Raw genomic sequence first — 12,636 nt, 5'->3', positions numbered from 1 at the left:
GTCTTAGGTTTTATCTCCCTTAGGTATTTAGGGAGTTTAGTTCATAATAATAATGGAAAACATCTCAAAGTTTGGAAAACAACAAAGCATAAAGAAACCCAAAGAACTTCTAGGAAATTGGATGGAAATCTTCAGTCTTGATATAAATCCTGCCTCTGATGGTGATTCTGATGGCCGTGTGCCACGCCCGTATGAAGGGGCTCAGGCCGTGTACAATTCTGACTTGGATTAATGTCGATACGGCTATGACACATGGCCGTGTGTCACACGTAGATGTGTGGCTCACCCGTGTGGAAGTGCGTAGGCTATGTGCTAAGCTGAATTTGACCCATTTTGTCTGTTTTTGGCCCGTTTCTCGCTATTTTTGCTATCCTAAGCTCTCCTGAGTATAAAACATGAAATTAAAGGATTAGGAGCATCAAATTCAATAAAACCAAGGAAAAATCATTCATAAATATGCCAAGCATGGCGTAAAAATATGTATATACTACGGTTCCCCACACTTAAGCATTTGCTTGTCCTCAAGCAAAATCCTCAACTCACAAATAAAATAAATCCTTCTCAACTTATAATTTTCATTAATAATGTTCGAAATAATCCACAAGTAATCATACGTTAAGAGCTTAACTAAAAGAACATTAAAGTTTCAAACAATCCAAATTGAGCATTTCAATCATAAAATCATAGGTATCCCCCTTTATCTAAGTAATCACCTTTAATTCCAAATTGACAAGTTTGACATCCTCACTAATGATTCTCTCAAATTACTCAAAGTGTTTAAGGTTCAATAATTAAGCACTCAATAGTCAAACATGAAAAGTTATTACTATAGGCTTGCATGAAAATCAAATCTCCACCACTATAAATGAGATGATACACAAATTAAAAGGTCTTTAACTGGGTTTAATGGGGCTTTGGTTAAAGGTGTCGATAAAGGCTGAAAAAGAGGGTCAGAATCGAGATTAATTTAATAAATTACTGTAATGCCCCCACGCCCTAAACCGTCGCCGGAGTCGAGCTTGAGGAGTTACCGAATATAATTTATCAAAATAAGAACTTCAAATCTTTTGTTTCTACATTCACAGCTTTCTAGCTACTCGCGTCACAATTACAAGAAAAATCATATCTCGAGTTACGAAACTTGAAATCAAGATCCGTAAATTTTCCATAAATCTAGACTCATATATCTATTTAATAATTTTTTTCTAGAATTTTTAGTTGGGCCAATTAGTACAGTTTATTAGTTAAATTCTCCCCTGTTTCAGGGTTTGACTGCTCTGACATATGTGTATTACTAATCAGATATCTCTCTATACAGAATTTCAATGACTACAAGGTTTGTTTCTATTAAAACTAGACTCAATAAGGAATCTGTACATATAAATAATGACTTCTAATTATTTTTTTACAATTTATTATGAATTTTTAAAGTCAGAATAGAGGATCCAGAAATCACTCTGGCCCTGTTTCACAAGGTTTCAAATATCTCATAAAGTATAATTTATATGCCTTTTATCCATATGAAAATAGACTCATTAAGATTAAATTTCATAACTTTCTCATCATTTAATTCCATTTATACTATTTTTAGTGATTTTTCAAATTCATGTCATTGCTGCAGCAATATTCTGTTTTAAGGCAAATTTCATCTTTTCATGATTTGTTATGAACTAGATAACCTATTAAACTTCCATGATATCAAACATGATCTAAATTTAACCATCACCATGACTTATCAATATCAAACATTTTCTCAACCAATCATGGCCATATCATAAAATTATTTACACAAAATAAATATATTGCTAGACATGCCATACTTAAGTTTTACAAGCCATTTACCCAGATAAAAGTCCTTTGGATAGTGTGATCGAACCTTCGACCCGTCCCGATTCCCGAGCTGGCTTGTTCAAAACTATAGTAAATAAAGAGGAGGGAGTAAGCATAAATGCTTAGTAAGTTCATATGTAAATAACAAGTAACATAACAATACAAATATACCAAACAACTTTTATCATGGTATCACCAAAACATATATCATATTTCTAAACATCATTCATCATCTTACTACCTTATCGTTGTTGTATCTATTATCAACCCGAGGGTTAAGAACATACCTGTCCAAAGTGTCCATTTCACAACACTTACCAAAACGTCGCTTGCATCTTAAGTGTTCTTTCATTTCACTAGAAATTTCACCCGTTGAACACATCGGAATACAACTCAGATACACGGATAATTTGCATATAAGTGCCTCATATGTAATTAAGAAATCATGTAACCCGCCCCTAAGTGAACTCGGACTCAACTCAACGAGCTCGGACGTTCGCATCTATAAGTGAACTCGGACTCAACTCAACGAGTTCGGATGCCTAGTTACATTTCACGAACTCGGACTCAACTCAACGAGTTCGGACATTCGCATCCATAAGTGAACTCGGACTCAACTCAACGAGTTCGGATGCTCAACCATCCTAGTGACATGTCACTTGTATCCTAATCTATTCCTAAGGTTCAAACGGGCTTTTTCCCTCGATCTCACATTTGTCGTCTTCCATGGAATATCGGAACCGATACTCGGTAGCAATTCATATTTATCAAGTAGTAAACATGATTTGCATATTACTCAACATTAAACACCAAGCATAATATTTCACGATTAAAAATCAGCGTATCATATAATTAATATCAATAACTTAAAAATAACAATTATGCTACATTATTTACACATGAACTTACCTTGTATGCGAAAATGGCTACTTTTACCATTTCGTCCACAACTTGGTATTTTTCCATTTTAGCCCGAATTTCAGTTTTCCTTACTCTATCATTTAAAATATAGTCTAATTAGGACTCACATTATTCAAATTGACCCAAAATCATATTTTGGCAAAATTACAGTTTTGCCCCTAAACTTTTGCATATTTACACTTTTGCCCCAAAGCTCGTAAATTAAACTTCAGCCTATTTTCTTGTGTTTTATGACATGCTGATCATTTTTCCCTTCTATGGAAACATCAAATTCTCACTCTAACATTTACTTATGACTATTAGGTATTTTTACCGATTAAGCCCTTTTGCTCGTTTTCACTTAAAACCGAGTAGTACAAGTTGTCTAACATAATTTAAAACCTCATATTCTATCATAAAACACCAAAATACACAAATTTAACTTATGGGTATTTTTCCAAATATGAACCCTAGGTTGAATTATTGCTAGCATAATCTTAATCGAGCTACCGGGACTCCAAAAACATAAAAATCATTAAAAACGAGGCTAGAACGGACTTACAATCGAGCTTGGAAGCTTGAAAAACCCTAGCCATGGTTTCTCCTTGCTATATTCGGCCATGGGGTTGAAGATGAGCAAAATTGGCTTTTAATTTTGTATTTTAATTCATTTTACCCCTAAATGACCAAAATGCCCTTACTACTAAACTTTCCAAAAATTCCATCCATGTCCAATTTTTGTCCATAGACTTAGAAATTGGTAAAATTGCTATTTAAGACCTCCTAATTAATATTTCAAAACAATTTCATACTAGAAACTTCTAAAATGCAAGTTTTACAAATTATTCGATTTAGTCCCTAATTTCAATTTAAGCACTTTATGCATAAAATTTCTTCATGAAATTTTCACACAATCATGCAATCATATCATAGACCTCAAAATAATCATAAAATAATTATTTCTATCTCGGATTTTGTGGTCACGAAACTGCTATTCCGACTAGGCTCAAAATCAGGATATTACAATTACCACACTTAAAAAAATGAAGCTAATTGCTGAATTACAAAAAAATCAGGGTTTTTTTTTAAGAACAAGTATGGAAAGTACATAATAAGAAATAATTCAGGAACTGAAATGAACGAACATAGTTAGGTAATTAATCAAATTAAATCTCGATAAAAAGGGAGTTAATAAAAAGGTAGAAATTCTTAATGAATCACAAAGTGTTAAATTGTGGGTTAATTTTAGGGAATATCAAGAAATAATGGTTAAGGCTCAAAGGGGTTCACAAGGAGTCAATTATGTGGGTAGGCTTTTTTATGGGTAAATGGGTTAAAACCTAAGTGCCTTTATCATTTTTGTATATCAAATCAAAGGTGTGGTCTTGACATGCATAATCGAAACATGTTCTAGAATAACAAATCAATGTTGACATACTCATAACCAAAAAAATCAGTGAGCAAGAAAGATATATGCTCTAAAAGGCTCAAGATCTCAAAAAAATTATGGGTATTTGATGTCAATCCTGTGAATTCAAAACTTCAAGATAACACCTCAATTAAGGGAAACAACCTAGTAATTTTTCTTCTCAAAAGTCAACTTATTATGCTCGATTCTCTAATGTCTTAAAGTTGAAACAATCAATGCACAATTACCTATGATTTAATTCAAAACATATCAATAAAAATCATAAATTAATCAAAATTTACTCTAATAATGATATGAGAAAATTATTTGAGAATAAGATAAAAATTCAGGAATTTTCTGATAATCACATAAATAACCTCCCCACACTTAAGATGTACATTGTCCTCAATGTACAAAGATAAGTAATAGAAATATAAGCAGAAATATCAGAAGAGAGGGAGAGAAGTGAAACTACCCTGAATTTGGATGAAATCCTTGAAAGAGCGGAAATAGGTATAAAGAGATAGTGATGTATATGTGACATGTAGATAGAGGTGAAGGTGGTGGTAGAGGTTGGGTTCCACAATCACAGTACCTAGCGAAGAGGTTATCGTGGTGGTTAGTGTCATGGTCGCTATGGTCGTGGTCGAGCAGGTCATGGCAGTCGTGGAGGATTGTTTGTTTATTCCTGAGTAGTACCCTTCGACTAAACCTTTTGAAACTGCAATGCCATCAATAATATTTAAGGGATTTATATTTATAGGGTTGTTATGGTTAGTAATAATGAAGAAACAAGAGAAAAGAAAATCCAAATTATACTAATAAAAGTTTTATAAGAAAATGATAAATAAAGTGCAAAAGAAACGCAAAAAGAAAAAGAAAAAGAAAAAGAAAAACAAGTTGAAAATTAAATGGACTTAAAGTCCTCGTCGACAGCTAGATCCCGAGGTGGTGGTGCTGGAGGCGATATGTGAAAATGTTGGCAAATTTTTTGTAGAGTCGCCTCGATGCTGTCGAATCGCTGAGTGTAACATTGCTTAAAGAGATGAAGGTGGTCTGAAACTTCAGACAATGAAGCAGCCGTATGAACTGGTCGGTGACTCGGTGGTGGCTAAGAAGGTGTGTCCTTCTGAAATGCAGGGATATTGTCAAGAATATCCTCGGTGTCATCCTTATCGATGGCTCGTGCAAGTCGGTACTGAGGAGGGTTGAACCCACGACGACGCTCAATTATTCGCATATGGAGCATACTTTGGATGCCCTGTGGGCTCATCTGGCTGAGAAGAGTGAGCGATGAAGACTACACCACTGTATTCAGGAGCCTAAAATATCACGTTAGACGAGTTACATATGGGCTAATGCTGATGACTCCCTTTCGGTGTCGTTCTGTCTGATGGCGAAAGGCAAGGGCAACAAAGTATGCAAGATAAAAAATATGCCCTTGCCTCATGCTCCACAGGAAGTATGCGTCGTGAGTGTTGATGACGCCAGTGCTCTCTCGCCTCCTCGTTAATGTGTGTGCCAAAAGGGCATGGAGATAACGTAGAGCTCGAGCTAGAGCCGATGCCTTTGAATGGCTAGGATTATAAATGTCTGTAGCAGGCTGGAGGTCTATCCAACACAATGAAGGTGAACAGTGGATGTGACAGTAGAGGTGGGGAAAGTTGTCAGCCTCTATAAACTTGTAGGTATAGAGTCCCTAGGCAGCTCCAAATTTCGAGACACTCAACTGACATATTAAACCATCAAGGCGAAATTGAACTGTTCCTAGGTCCTCGTACTCTGCCATCACTATCTGTAACTGGAAAGTGGAGCCGAGTTCCAAGGTGAACTCCAAATATGTCGACTTGATGATATCGAAGAAGCGGTCCCACGGAGCGGTGATAAGGAGTGCCTGAACTAAATCAGCTAGGTGGACCTCCTCTAGTGCGGCCCAATCAATGCAATGCCCCACACCAAGGGGTCGGGCACGTAGAATCTAAAATAGTTCCTCTTGGGGCCCTGGTGGAAATTGGATGAATGGATGTTGTATCTCAATGGTTGGGCCAGATAAGGATGTCGCTCCTTTTCGTTTTTTAGAGGTAGGGATTGCAGCTTTCTTGCCTTTTGGATTCATCATAATGTATCTGCAATAAATGGAGTAAATAAATCAAATTTGACAAATTAACACAATAGGCCAGTCCAATAACTTGATTTGGCTCAACAACTTGGACAAATCAATATGCCACTACCCAACAATAACCTAATAAGCTGAATTAAAACTAATAATGATCATGAATAAGTAAATAAAAATGAAGAGACAGAGTGGCAAGATAATAACATAAAAATAGTAGCAAAACTCAAGTAAAAATAAGGATGTAAAATGGAGCCGATAGTAATAATGACTGGGAACATAAAAAAAATGAACAAGATACTAAAGCCACAAAAGAATAGAGGAAGATTTAACTAAACTAATTGAATATTCAGGAAAAATAGAAATAGAAAAACTATGTAGAATACCACCAAAAGAAGAATTTCATCAAACCAAATCAATAATCAGCAGGTCCAGATTCATTAAACATTTAGATATGAAGTAAGTAAAGCAATAAAGTCAAATAATAAACATAATGTAATAAGAAATAATAAAGAAATAAATAATATTAATGATAGCTAAATAAATAATAATAACGAGGAATAGATGGGTCAAGGAAATGTGACCGACGGTAGTGGTTACTGGTTGGCGCAGGTTGGAGCGGGTACGGGCCGACGATGGTGAGCGGCGGCGCGTGGTGGTCGAAGGGGAAGAGGGAAGAGAGGGAAAGAGGAAAAGAATGAGAGGGGGAACGGATAGAAAGGGAAAGAAGGGAAAAAGAAAAATGGAGAAGGAAGATAGGGGTGAAGTTAGGAGAGGGAAAAGTTAGAAGGAAGAGGGGGATGTTGCTAGCGACGGCACGTGGTGGTCGGAGGGCGGGAAGAGAGGGAAAAGGGAGAAGGGAGAAGGAGAGGGGAGGGCTGGTTGGGGAAGATGATGAATAGTGAAGGGGAAGGGAAAGGGGAGAAATTAGGGTTAGGGGGATTAAAAGGGGCCACGATCGTGTAAGCCCCGTTTTGAGCCACACGATCGTGGCACACGCCCGTGTGGTGCATTCTTGGCCCATGTTTTTCGTGAAATCGTAGTCAGTGTCGAACACAGTTCCTTGGCCAAGCCCGTGTTCCTAAGTGGTGTGGTGCGCACGACCGCGTCGCATAGCCGTGCGCATGTTCGTTCGCTTCTCCCACGCCCGTGTTATATACAACACGCCCGTGGTCATGATTTGTGCTTGTGGGTTGATGCTTTAAGTCAATATCGCACATGGCCTGTGGACATGCCCATGTGTCTAGGCCGTGTGGCCTACATGGCTGCATCGTAAGGCCATGTGGTGCTCCCTTCGTTTCTCCCACGCCCGTGGTAAGTCCAACACACCCGTAGTCATTAATCAGGATTGCGCACGACCTTCAAGCACGGCCGTGGCATCAGCCCGTGTTCTATTCTGACTTTGTCGCAAGTTTCGATCTTTGGGTAAGTTCTCACACGGCCTATAACACGCCCGTGTGATAGGCCGTGTGTCTCCCATGGCTACCTCGCACGACTGTGGCGATTTATCCCAGGTCGTGCCTCTGCTGATATTTTTGGAAATTAAAGTGCAGTTTTACCACGGTCTCGGACACGCTCGTGCCCCTTAACCGTGTGGTGCACACGGCCGTCTCGCACGGCAATGGCTATTTGTCGTAGCCCGTGTGTCATCCTGCCTTTGGAAAAATGTTTATCCTGTTTTAGCAAGGCCATGGCCATGCCCGTGTCTCCTGCCTGTGGGGAGCCCACAGCCTAAAGCACACCCGTGTGTGCCAAGAATACCTGCAGTTAGATTGTAAGATAAAAAGGAAAAACAATCTAAGTTATTTAATGGGGTTAGTGCTCGAGTTGCCTCTTAAAAAGCGCTTATTTAAAGTCTAAGCTCGACTTACCTCAATTTCGTGTGGTCACAGTGGATTGAGGAGTTGAAACTCCTCACCTCTGCTATTAATTTTATCAAAATAAGGTCTGAGTCGAGTATTATTTACCTTGAAAGTTCTGAATTCAGTGTGTGTTACCTCGACTGTACCATGTGAGAAGGTTTTGAGTACCATGAAGGGGATTGCTCCGTTTGTATTGTGCTCGAAAGTAGCAATTCGGGGGTCCTTTTCATCAACAATACTTTGTCCCCAACCTTAAATTGCATTGTTTCATCCCTACGCTTGTCGTGGTGTTGTTTTGATTCATCGTGTACTTTTGGTTTCTCCTTGACATGTGTTCGCCATTCGTCTAGTTCATCGATGTTTAGTCTTCGTTCCTCATGACTCGTTCTATTTTTGTCACATGGACTAGAATGTGTCTCCATCATGTTCTTTTTAGGGGTTTCCTCAAAAGAAGTTTGAGCCATAATGTTATTTATATCAACAGAACTTGTATAACCATCTTACTTACTAGATAATTTAACCAAATCACGAGCTTGGAAAGTAATCGTGCCATCTTCTACACGAAGTATTAGTTCTCCTGTGCCAACATTAATGATAGTCCTAGTAGTTGCTAAAAAGGGTCGTCCTAAAATCAAAGGCACGTCACTATCTTCTTCCATATCTAGAACAACAAAATCAATTGGGAATATAAATTTATCAATTTTGACAAGCACATCTTCAATAATACCCCTAGGAAATCTAATTGTTTTATCTGCCAATTGAATGCTCATCTTAGTTTGTTTGGTTTTCCCAAAACCTAGTTGTGTAAACATTTTATAAGGCATGACATTAATGCTTGCCCCTAAATCATCCAAAGCATTGTTAACTTATAAACTACCAATTAGACAAGGAATTGTAAAACTCCCTGGATCTTTCAACTTGTTGGGTAGCTTATTTTGTAAAATGGCTGAACAAACTGCATTTAATTCCACATACGATGCATTATCTAACTTTCGTTTCTTAGCTAAAAGCTCCTTTAAAAATTTCATTGCATTTGGCATCTGCGAAAGAGCTTCAATAAATGGTAAGTTAATATGTAATTTTTTTAATAATTTAAGGAATTTATCGAATTGTTCGTCTGTGTGGTCTTTCCTTGTCGTATTGGGGTATGGCATACGAGGTTTATACTCTTTGCTTACTAGTTTCTACTTACCGTGGTTCACCTCATCCTTACCGTTACTTGCCACAAGTCATTGCTTTGGTTCTGGTTCAGGTTCAACTAACCCTTCATCATCTCGAAAAATAATCTCATGAAGTTGTCCCCTTGGCTTAGTTTTAGTGTTCCTTGGTAGGGCACCTTATGGTCTTTTAGAAATCAACTTAGCAAGCTGTCCTATTTGAGTTTCGAGCCCTTGAATTAACATTTACTGATTCTTAAGCACTGTATCAGTATTCTGAAAACGTGTTTCTGACACCGAGATGAATTTTGTGAGCATCTCTTTAAGGTTCGGTTTCTTCTCTTGTTGGTAAGGTGGTTATTGAAAGCCTGGGGGATGTTGTGGCCTTTGATTTTCTTGACCACCCCACGAGAAATTGGGATGGTTCCTCTAACCTGCATTATAAGTGTTACTATATGGGTTATTTTGAGGTTTAGGATTATTACCCATATATTGGACTTATTCCTCCTCGGTGCTAGGGTTGAAGGATGGAAAATCTGTGTTGTGTATTCCTCCTTCATTTGAATCACACCTCATTACTAGATGTGCCTGAGTAGAACCATACAAACCATCAATGCTTTTATTTAAAAGTTCTACCTGGTTAGATAACATAGTGACCACATCGAGGTTGAAAACACCAGCTGCTTTTGTTGGCTTCGTTCTCATGACTTGCCACTGATAGTTATTCACTGACATCTCTTCAATAAATTCGTAAGCCTCTTCAAGTGTTTTGTTGTTTAAAGTTCCACCGGTGGCTGTGTCGATAAGTTGTCTTGTTGAGAGGTTCATACTGTTATAAAAAGTCTGAACCTATAGCCATAGAGGTAACCCATGGTGAGGGCACCTTCTCAATAAGTCATTGTATCTCTCCCATGCATCATAAAGTGTTTCCAAATCCATCTGTACCAAAGAAGAGATATCATTCCTTAGTTTAGCTGTTTTAGCCGGAGGAAAATGTTTCGGTTATTTGTTCCCAAGTGGTGATTGATCATCGTGGTAACGAGTTCAACCACTACTTAGCCTTATTCTTTAACGAAAAGGGGAATAACCGAAGACGAATGGCATCATTAGAAATGCCATTGATCTTAAAAGTGTCACAGAATTCCAAAAAATTTGCTAAATGAGTGTTTGGATTCTCGTCCTGCAAACCATCAAACTGAACAAACTGTTGTATCATTTGAATCGTGTTAGGTTTCAGTTCAAAATTATTTGCAACAACAGCAGGTCTAACTATACTCGATTCAACTCCTGTTAAATTAGGTTTAGCATAATCATACATAGTACGAGGAGTAGGATTCTGTTCGACTGGATTTGTAGCAACCACTGGAGGTAGTAGATTATTCTGATTTTCAGCCATCTCCTCGGTTGTAGTATGGTTATCATCCTCTTACCCTTCCTCTATGTATTGTAGGCTTTGCCTTATTTCTCTTCAGTTTCTACGAGCTGTGCTCTCGATCTCACTGTCAAAAAGCAAAGGTCTTGACGGGTTTCTTCTAGTCATAAACTATAAAAACCTACCAGAGGTAAAGAAAAGAAAAATTAGTAAAGAAAAAGTAAACTAAAAACAAAAAGTAAATTGCAATAAAAGTAAAAATGGCTAAAGTAATAAAAATTAAGTGTTCCTAATATCTTAGTCCCCGGCAACGGCGCCAAAAACTTGATAGTCGTGAAACTAACTAAAAATTCGACTAAGGCAAGCGCACCTATCAAACAGTAGTATAGTTATGGTGAGACCAAAAATATCGTATCCACGAGGACTAAAAGTACTAGTAATTACTATCTTTTTATTATCTAGCCTAAAAATTAAGAGAATGTTTTATCTAAAACTGATTATCTATTAATTAAAATTACAACAGAGATTGAAGTTGGAAAATACTTTTGAAAAACCAGTGGAGAAGACAATACCCAATGAAGAATCCACCTAGACTTCACTTATTACCTTTGAATTAGACGATTTATTCACTTGACTTAATCCGTAGAAATCCCTGATTTATGTTAATATCTTTCTTAAGACTAAGAACAACTGACTCTAGGTTGATTAATCGAAACATCTTTCTAATTAAAACTTCTATTGTCGCATTAACTCTATCTATGGATTCCTTTATTAGATTTGACTCTAATCCGGTAGATTTATGTCATCCTATCTCTAGGATTGCATGCAACTCCACTTAATTATGAATGATCTACTCTTAAATAGGGGCTTTTGCTCCACTGAATAAGAACATCAAAAACCTGAATTAATATCTTGGAATATTAAAGCAAGGGTTAATTTCACAATCAAGAATAAGAACAAGTATTTATCATATAAATCAAAGAGTAATAAGATTCGTCTTAGGCTTCATCTCCCTTAGGTAGTTTAGTTCATAATAATGGAAAACATCTCAAAATTTGGAAAACAACAAAACGTAAAGAAACCCGAAGAATTTCTAGGAAATTGGATAGAAATCTTCAGTCTTAATGTAGATCTTCCTCCTGAGCTAATTCCGATGGTTATCCTTCAGTATTCTCTGCCTTCTACTCTGCATGTCCTTTTAATCCTCTTCTAGGGTCTTTATATAGGCTTTGGAATGCTTTAAAACCCTCAAAATTAGCCTTTTTCGAGTAGAATTAGATTTGGGCTCGACAGGGACACGGTCGTGTGCTACGTCTGTTTGAAGGTGCTCAGGCCGTGTACAATTCTGACTTGGATTAATGTTGACACAGCCATGCCACACGGCGTGTGGTCTACCTGTGTGTCACGCAGGCGTGTGGGTCACCAGTGTAGAAGTGCCTAGGCCGCGTGCTAAGCTGAATTTGGCCTATTTTGCCCGTTTTTGGCCTGTTTCTAACTCTTTTTGCTATCCTAAACTCTCCTGAGTATAAAACATCAAATTAAAGGATTAAGAGCATCAAATTCAATAAAACCAAAGAAAAATCAATCATAAATATGCCAAGTATGAGGTAAAAATATGTATATACTACGGTTTATCATATGTCGTACATCGACATCGATATCATATCTTTCATCATGCCAGAAGTGTTAGACAATTGAAAAATGTGGGACGTCAAGGTGTCATTGGTAGTGTAAGTGATAATGGAAATGTACAAATCAAACCGGATGTTTCGATAGTTCAGATCGAGGTAACAAATTTCGCCGCCACTATAAGACCTGAAGGAACTGTACAAGGTAGACATGTAGGGGAAGGACAACAACAACTGGGTGTTGTGGCTTGGGGAACCCATCAAGACGTGGGATTGTAGGATGCAATCCTTACCCATTTACGAACCATTTTTCTCAACAGACCTTTCCCTGTTGCTATAAAATGGCTCACACACACTATTCTTCAT

At 37.6% G+C, this 12,636-nt stretch overlaps 1 non-coding gene across 1 annotated transcript; it reads left to right on the top strand.

The window, feature by feature from the left end:
* The first annotated feature begins 10,135 nt into the window (after window positions 1-10,135).
* On the top strand, window positions 10,136-10,242 carry LOC121205154 (small nucleolar RNA R71). The gene has a single exon (XR_005900239.1). It is a non-coding gene; the product is annotated as a small nucleolar RNA R71 (small nucleolar RNA).
* Window positions 10,243-12,636: the final 2,394 nt, after the last annotated feature.

The sequence above is a fragment of the Gossypium hirsutum genome, chromosome A08, assembly GCF_007990345.1.
Source record: "Gossypium hirsutum isolate 1008001.06 chromosome A08, Gossypium_hirsutum_v2.1, whole genome shotgun sequence".
Taxonomy (NCBI): domain Eukaryota; kingdom Viridiplantae; phylum Streptophyta; class Magnoliopsida; order Malvales; family Malvaceae; genus Gossypium; species Gossypium hirsutum.
Note: the sequence above shows the minus strand (reverse complement) of the source record. Positions and strands in the feature narration are given on the sequence as shown.